The sequence below is a fragment of the Mastomys coucha genome, unplaced genomic scaffold (genome assembly GCF_008632895.1).
Source record: "Mastomys coucha isolate ucsf_1 unplaced genomic scaffold, UCSF_Mcou_1 pScaffold16, whole genome shotgun sequence".
In the NCBI taxonomy this organism is placed as follows: domain Eukaryota; kingdom Metazoa; phylum Chordata; class Mammalia; order Rodentia; family Muridae; genus Mastomys; species Mastomys coucha.
Window position 1 is genome coordinate 89958363 of NW_022196898.1, and position 9686 is coordinate 89968048.

Below are 9686 nucleotides of genomic sequence, written 5' to 3' on the forward strand. Positions count from 1 at the left end.
TTTGGAGGGGAAACTGGGGAAGGAGAAATTTACATGTAAATAAAGAAAATATCTAATAAAAAAAAAAGAAAGAAAAAGGAAGGCCGAAATTCAAAGTGAATGCCCTTTATGATCTAAAAATAAATATACTTAAACCTTACATAAACCCTGTTAGGGCCCAGGAGTTGCCCCACAAACCATACACACAGTGATTTCAGTCAGTCAGGGATGTTTTACACTCTAAGACTGATTTATCAGGACCATAACTCAGATTTTGAGGGCTGAGGCTATGGCCCTGGACAGTTCTCAAGGCGGGGTTATATATGAAATGACCTTATGTTAAGGTGCTGAAATGCTGCCCAGTGGTCAGCTCTGACTCAAGCTATTTTGGCTATTGAAGCTAGACAGAAAAGGTCTAACTGACCTTTATTCTGATTGGCCCTAAGTGAAGCTATGGTTGTCAAATTTCTTAATGTTAACAAACCTCAGAACATACAGAACATAAAAGGGTATGCGAACAGTATGACCCTTCTCTAAGTTACTTTTCTATGTCAATCACTGGCAGGTATTTTACAGCAACAATATGAAACAGCTGGCAGGCATGGGACAAATTGGCTACAGCTATGCTGGGGGGAGAGGCAGACGTCAACATAAGGATATTTATCCATACATACTAAGGTATATTTTAATTACAAATTTTCAAAAGAAATTTTATGTCAGTTGAAAGATAGTACTTCTATTGTTGCCAACAAAACAGTTTGCCCCAGAAAGATATAACCTGCCAAAAAAAGACCATGCCCCGCCAGAGTTAGGATTGACTCCCCACCTTCTTACCCCCTACCCCAAGGACTGAGCACTAGGGTAACACCTTCCCCTTCTCTCTAGTCCTCTATCTGCTGTCTTTGTCTCTTATTCCCTGTTCTTTGTTTCTCTGGTGGTGGTCGGAGGATGTCCTTTGTGATAAGAACCCGGTTTTAGGATGTCATGAGCTACCTTCAAAGCCTCTATAATACTGACACATAATTCCTACTGAGCACTCAGTCTCTGTGAAGGTGATTCAGTCCCTCTCTTTACAGTTAGTCCTTCCTGAGTGTGGTGGGACTGAAGTAACGAAGGTGTGTGGCCAGTGGATGGCGAAATAGGTCGAGGAACATGGAACAGCCTTTCATCTCAATGGAAAGGGAAGAAATGTGGCAGCAAATTCATGCCAGGCTCCTACCCCCGGTAGAGAAAGGCACAGAAGACAGGAGAGGCTTAAAAAATACCCAACACACTCTCCCACATTTTATAACAGAGATCTTCCCAGCTTAGCTCAGAAAGAGTATCCCTGGGAAGTTAGGTAAGATCACATAGACAGCCACGGTTGCCTGTGCTACAGGGATTGTTTATTCAGAACTCTTTATTGAACAGCAACATGAACCGGGAAGTAGGGGCCAGATAGATGGTTTAGTAGTTTAAGACCACTGGCTGATCTTCCAGGAGACCTAGGCTTGAGTCCCAGCACCCATGAGGGGGCTTACAACTGCCTCCTACTCAGGTTCCATGAGAGCTGATGCATCCTTCAGACCTCCATGGGCATCACACGTGTACATGATACACATACATACATGCAAGACAAGTATTCTTATACAGAAAAAAAGAAATAAATAAATTTCAAAGAATTGGGACTAGGTAATTGCCTAGTAGTGAATAAAGATAATAAACACATATTCACAGAAAATGCCCTAGGAAGAGAGGGGAGACTCATCCTTAGAGAGGAGGTATTTACTCCCCCATGCACCATGCCATCACATCTCCTTAGCATGTGTTAACCACATTCCCTGAACAGACAAGCAGTAGAGAAAAAGAAAAGAATTAAAAATAGAAGACAAGAGATAAGGACAGTGAAAACTTACCAAATCCATCCAAACGCATCTTTCTTTAGTGATGTGTCTCCAACTCAACAGCATTACCTGATTCAAAGCACCAGATACATAAATTTCAGACAGCAAAATGCGCCATCTAGTGGCTATCACTTTCATTACTACCTATGAGTGTTGTTTATTGTACATATTTGCCTAGAACATAAGACCCAATTGACCTGGTCTTTTTCTATGTTCTTGTTCTTGTTCTTGGGTTTTTGTTTGTTTGTTTGTTTGTTTGTTTTGTTGGGTTTTTTTTTTTTTTTAGGCAGGGTTTCTCTGTGTAGCCCTGGATGTCCTGGAACTCACTCTGTAGACCAGGCTGGCCTCAAAATCAGAAATCCGCCTGCCTCTGCCTCCCACGTGCTAGGATTAAAGGCTTGCACCACCACTGCCTGGCTTCTTGTTCTTGTTTTTATTGTTGACCACAGCACCATCAGAGTCTAAAAGGCATCCTGCCACACAGTAAATGCTACAGCAAAGCTTTACACATGAGCATCATATAATAGGATTTTATCCTCCTCACTCCACTTCTGGTGCTTCTCCCTCAGTGTTTACTGCTGGGTTACAATGTGTCACAAGAGTATTTCAGGAGATTGATGTATATTTATGTTCTTGTTCCTGTTCTACTTCAATAAAAGTATTTCATCATTATTAATCCTAGTGAGCCTTAGTTGAAAGATCTCCCATGCTCACGGATTGGCAGGATTAATACACTAAATATGGCCATCTTACCAAAAGCAATCTACAGATACAATCAATCCCCATCAAAACTCCAATTCAACTCTTCATAGAGTTGGAAAGATCAATTTGCAAATTCAGTTGGAATAACAGAAAACCTAGGATAGGAAAAACTATTCTTAACAATAAAAGAATTTCTGGGAGAATCACCATCCCTGACCTCAAGCTATACTATACAGCAATAGTGATAACAACTACATAGTATTGGTACAGAGACAGGCAAATGGATCAATGGAATATAATTGAAGACTCGGGAATAAACTCACACACCTGTGGTCACTTGATCTTTAACAAAGAAGCTAAAACCATCCAGTGGAAAAAAGACAGCATTTTCAACAAATGGTGCTGGTTCAACTGGTGGTTTAGCATACAGAAGAATGCAAGTTGATCCATTCTTATCTCCTTGTACAAAGTTCAAGACCGCCGGGTGGTGGTGGCGCATGCCTTTAATCCCAGCACTTGGGAGGCAGAGGCAGGTGGATTTCTGAGTTCGAGGCCAGCCTGGTCTACAGAGTGAGTTCCAGGACAGCCAGGGCTACACAGAGAAACCCTGTCTCAAAAAACCAAAAAAAAAAAAAAAAAAAAAAAAAAAAAAAAAAAAAAAAAACCCAAAAAAAACAAAGTTCAAGACCAAGTGGATCAAGGACCACATAAAACCTGATATGCTGAGTCTAATAGAAGAGAAAGTGAGGAAGAGTCTCGAATACTTGGGCCCAGGGGAAAACGTCCTGAACAGAACACCAATGGCTTATGCTTTAAGAGCAACAACTGACAAATCAGATCTCATAAAATTGAAAAGCTTCTGTAAAGCAAAAGATACTGTCAATAGGACAAAACAGCAACCAACAGATTGGGAAAAGACCTTCACCAACCCTACATCTGATAGAGGGCTAATATCCCATATATACAAAGAACTCAAGAAGGTAGACTCTAGAGAACCAAAAAACTCTATTAAAAAGTGGAATGCAAAGCTAAATAGAGAATTCTCAACTGAGGAATCTCAATGGCTGAGAAGCACTTAAAGAAATGTTCATATCCTTGGTCATCAGGAAAATTCAAATAAAAATGACTCTGAGATTCTACCTTACACCAATCAGAATGACTAAGACCAAAAATGCAGGTGACAGCAGATGTTGGCAAGGATGTGGAGAAAGAGGAACACTCCTCCATTGCTGGTGGAATTGTAACCTGGTAAAACCACTTTGGAAATCAGTCTTGTGGTTCCTGAGAAAATTGGAAATTGTTCTACTTGAGGACCCAGCTATTCTGCTTCTGGGCATATACCCAAAAGATGATCCAACATATAACAAGGACACATGCTCCACTATGTTCATAGCAGCCTTATTTATAATAGCTAGAAGCTGGAAACAACCTAGATGTCCCTCAACAGAAGAATGGATGCAGAAAATGTGGTACATATACACAATGGAGTACTACATAGAGATTAAAAACAATGATTTCATGAAATTCGCAGGCAAATGGGTGGAACTAGAAAATATAATCCTGAGTGAGGTAACCCAGACACAAAACAACACACATGGTATGTACCCACTAATAAGTGGATATTAGCCCAGAAGCTCACAATGCCCATGATACAACCCATAGACCATATGGAGCACAGAAGGAAGGAAGACCAGGTTGTGGATGCTTCAGTCCTGCATTGAGGAGGGAAATAGGATGATTGTGGTAGGTAGAGAAGAAGGGGACCTGGGAGGGAGAGAGGATGGGAAAGAAATAAGGAGAGAAGTATTAGGAACTGGAGGAGATATCAGAGAGGTACAGAGGGTCAGAAAATCAAACAAAAATATGTAGCAGTGAGGGATGAGGAACTAGAGATAGCTACGGGAGGGTCCTAGACACCCTGGAAACATGAGGTTCCTGAGACCCAGTGGGGATGACTTTAACCGAAATGTGCAGAGAATGGGGAGATAGAACTTGTTGAGACCACCTCCAGTAGATAGGCCTGTGGTCAAGGGATGGGGCCACCACCCACCCATCTCAAAGTTTTAACCCAGAAATGTTCATATCCAAAGGAAGAACAGGGACAGAAAAAAATGTAACAGAGAATGAAAGAAGGACTAACCAGGGACTTCCCCACCCATCATGTCTGCAGACACCAAACCCAACACTGTTGCTGTGGTCAAGAGGCACTTGCTGACAGGAACCTAGTGTCTTGGTTCCTTGGGAGGTCCGGCCAGCAACTGACCAATGCAGATGTAGATGCTTGGAGCCAACCATCAGACTGAGCTCAGGGAACCTGGTGGGGGTACTGGTAGAAGGACTGGACAAACAGGGGATTACAACCTCATTGGAAGAACATCATAGGCTGGTCTGACCACCCAGTTCTCCCAGCTAACCAAGGACCACCAACCAAGGAATGTACCTGGAGAGATCAGATACATATGTAGCAGAGGATTGCCTTGCCTGACAGCAATGATCACGGGGAGGTTTGATGCCCCAGCATAGGGGAATGCTGGAGCAGTGGGGTGGGAGAGCATGGGTAGGTGGGGGAGCATTCTTATACAGACGGGGGGGCGATATTGAATGGGGTATTGGTAGAGGGGCAACTAGGAAGTGGGATATCACAAATGGCATGATTAATTTTTTAAAAATTCCAATGCTCCAAAGAGGGGGGAAAATGTGAATGGCACCATATCATGACTATAGTCCCTAGACTAAATAAATAGAAGACAGTGAATTATACATGGGGTAAGAAAAGACGGATACTCATCAAAGGAAAAAAAATCCACCAACATGATATTTTAAGTTTTAATATCTATGTCTCAAATGCAAGAGCACCATATGTATAAAAGAAATATTAATAAAGTTTAAATCACACATTGATCTTCACAAATTAATAGTGGGAGATTTCAATACCTCACTCTCACCATCAGACAGGTCATCCAGACAAAAACTAAACCAAGAAATACTGGAGCTAACAGATGTTATATTATAAGCCAAATGGACCTAACAACATTTGTAGAACACTATACCCAAACACAAAGAATATATTTTCTTCTCAGCACTTCACAGTACTTTCTCTAAATTTACCACATACTTTCACAAAGCAAGTCTCAACAAATAAAAAAAAAAAAAAAAAAAAGTGAAATAACCTCCTGTATCCTATCAGACCACCACTGATTTAAGCTGAATTTCAACAACAGAAACAACAGAAAGGTTATAGACTTAACACAATTCTATACTGACTCAAAGAAGAAGAAAGAAAGAAAGAAAGAAAGAAAGAAAGAAAGAAAGAGAGAGAGAGAGAGAGAGAGAGAAATTTAAGACTTCCTAGAATTTAATGAAAATGAATGCACAGCATACCCAAACTTATGGAACACAATGATAGCTGTGCTAAAAGAAAATGTCATAGCACAAAGTGCCTACATAAAGAAGTTAGAGAGATCTCATACTAGTAACTTAACAGCTGAAAGCTCTAGAGTAAAGCAGGTACACCTAAGAGGAGTAAACAGCAGAAAATTGATGGATCCTACATGATCACAGATGGGACCATGTGACCTGAGACATGATTTGGTCAATAGAGGAAAAAAACCTAGATCATAAAAGAGAAAGAAATGGTAAAAAAAAAAAAAAAAAAAAAAAAAAAAAAAAAAAAAAAAAAAAAAAAAAAAAACCAAGGCATAATATTAGTGGTAAATTGTGGTCTCCTCCATGGAAGGCATCAAAAACTAAATTTGATTCAAATATTCTATGCCCTAAAGGAGGTAGCTATACCTGCAATCCTAATAGATATTGGCCATGAACAAGAGTCTTTTATCAAGAAAAAAAGATGATGGCTTAATGATATTCCTATTTTTCTGGGATCACTTAATACTTTCCAATAACAAGCCTTAGAGTTGCTGATATATATATTTTAAAAAAGGGGGGATTACCACAAGCACTGTACACAGTGAACCACATAGGACTTGATATGTTTTTAAAATGTACTTGGTGCCTGGTTCATTTGCTGTAGTGGGTAGTTTTATGCTACTGCCTTTTCCTCTGGGGCCTGCTGAACTACCAGCTCCTACCCTGCCATCCTTTGCTTTACCTGTCTTTCTCTAGGAAGTAGGCCATGCTACCAGTCCCTTCCCAGCTTCTCTTGAATCTGCAGATAAAACACACACACACAGTTTGTGACTTTACAGCTTGCCTTCTTGGCACAATTGCTGGGTATTACTATCTCACTTCTAGAAAAACATGCCCTTGACAATTTAATATCTCTGTCTCTCCACTTGCCCTAAACTTCAGTGGCTAGTCCTACCTAGTCCCTGCTAAACATCATTGGCCAACCACCTGTAGCAGAGGAAACCAGGCCCCAGCTCCCCCCTGAGACCTCACATGGTTGTTGTGGTCTTCTGCCTCCAAAGCATGGCAGAAAGACCCTCTCCTCCCTTGCATCTGCCTTTTCCTCCTGGGACACAGAAGTTCTGCCTGTACCTTCTGCCCAGCAATTGGCCCCTCGTTTCCTTTACTGACAAATCAAGAACCAACTGGGGAATGAGACCTTATCAGCAGATCTGCCCTCTTCAATTTCCCTCGAGTATGCTCTGTATTTTAGTTTCTACTTTTAAGGGCCAAGGGGTCAAGGTCATAAGCGTTTCTAACACAAGACATCTAGTAAGTTTGGGACAGTATGAAAAGACCAAATCTAAAAATAATAGGGAGAGAAGGAGAAGATTCCCTGATTAAAGGCCAGAAAATGTCTTCAACAAAATCATACAAGAAAACTTCCCTAACCTCAAGAAAGAAATGGCTATAAACGTACAAGAAGCTTACAGAAAACCAATTAGACTGGACCAGAAATGAAAATCCTCCACCCACATAATTAATAGTCAAAACACTAAATATACAGAACAAAGAACAAATATTAAAAGCTACAAGGGAAAAAAGTCCTGTAACATATAAAGGCAGAACTATCAGAATTAGACCTTACTTCTCAACAGACACTCTAAAAGCCAGTCAGGCCTGGGTAGATGTCTTACAGACCCTAAGAGACCACAAATGTGAGCCAGACTACTATACCCAGCTAAACTTTCAATCATCATAAATGGAGAAACCAAGATATTCCATGACAAAATCAAATTTAAATAATATCTTTCCACTAATTCATCTCTACAGAGCATTCTAGAAGGAAAACTCCAACACAAGTAAGGTAACTGCACCCAAGAAAACACAAGCAAATTAATAATTTCACAGAAAAATCAAAAGAAGAAAAACACACACACACATATATACCGCCAAAACATCAAAATAACAGGGACTAACAATCTTGATCATTAATATCTCTCAACATCAATGGATTAAAACTGCACTTCATGGATTAAAACTGTACTTCAACAAGAACAGATACAACAGAAGGTCTACAAATTCATGGAAATTTAACAAGTCTTTACTCAATGACTACTGGGTCAAAGAAATCATATATATAATATAGAGTATATAATACAGAGTATATAATATAGAGTATATAATATATCATATAGTATATATGATATAGTATATAATATATAATATATGTTCATGTCATATATAAATTACTTTCATCATATATATGTCTCTCTATATATATATACATATATATATTTCTATACATATATGTCTAGGGAAATAAAGGGAACAAATGGCAGTGGGAGGCATGAAAAGAGGAGTTGATGAATGGATGGTCAACATGCAAGATATGCTTAGATGAATATATTTTAATATGACACAACATGTATAATGAATAAAATGCATAAACAGCTTGAAATCAACAAAGAACATTTTTAAAATTCTGACAACTCCATGTGAATAACATTAACAATTCAGAAAAGTAAACTAATTTCTCAATGAAAACATAAAGCTAAAACTATATCTGTTGTAAGGGCTGTTAAAAATGGGGGGGAGGGCCCCACACTCAGGGCTTGGGAATGATGACCCCAAACACCACCAAGACACATACTTGATGCAATCAGCAAGAGGTTCTTTTATTCAGCACTGGGCGAGGCTCATATCCCATGCAGGGGTAGAGGAGTCTGGCCCCAAGTAAAAATTTAAACAGGTTTTTATACCCACACAGTTGCTAGGGAAAAAGGGGAAACTAAGACAGGGGAAAGTACACGGGGTAGTCTCTGATTGGTACTGGCTTGTGCTGGGTTCAGAAGCAGGTTAGCCACCTGGCAATTGTTTGTTACCTCATTTTTCTTTTCTCCTGCCAGGTTGCTCTGGTCTCTAAGCTGGTCTAAACAATGGGAGCTGGTCTCCCATTGTTTCTAAGTCCTGGGAGCTGGTCTCCCATTCTGCTAAGTCCTGGGAGCTAGTTTCCCCTTCTTCTAAGTCCTGGGAGCTAGTTTCCCATTAAGTTCAACTAAACGGCTAAGTTCCCACAGTACAGTTTGAAAATTTTAACCTCTCATTCCCTCCTCTTCTATTGGAACTAGTTCTAATCCTAGAATGTCTGATTCTGATCTTTTTAAGGCTTGATACTGTTGACGAAGCATGAGTACCTGAACCATACTAATTCTTTCTCTGATAAATCCTATCAGCCTGTTTAAAATGCAAGGCCCAAAGGTCAGCAAAAGGAACAGGATTATTAAAGGGCCCATTAGGGAGGATATCAGGGTAGTGAACCAAGGCGACTTATTGAACTATGATTCAAAGCCAGCTTTGTTGGCTTTCTCTTTCTCTCTGTCTGGCGTTCAATCTTTCTTTTAATTTATTTAAATTATCTGTGACTACACCAGAGTGGTCTATATAAAAACAACATTCTTCTTTTAGAGCAGTACATAACCCCCCCTTCCTTTAGGAATAACAGATCTAGGCCCCTTCTGTTTTGTAACACAACTTCAGATAGGGAGGTCAGTGAATCTCTTAACTCAGCAATAGAATCTTCTAATAATTTAAGATCAGCATCTATAGTCTGTCAGAATCCTGCAAAGTAGTAGGGTTGTTGGATCAGTGCCGTGGTCCCTGTGCCCACTCCTGCCGCCACAGTAAGGCCCAACATTATGGCTAGGGTCAAAGTTACAGGCTCTCTCTTGAATCTGCTCCTTTTTTTCCATTTCATCTAAAAATGAAGAATCAGTG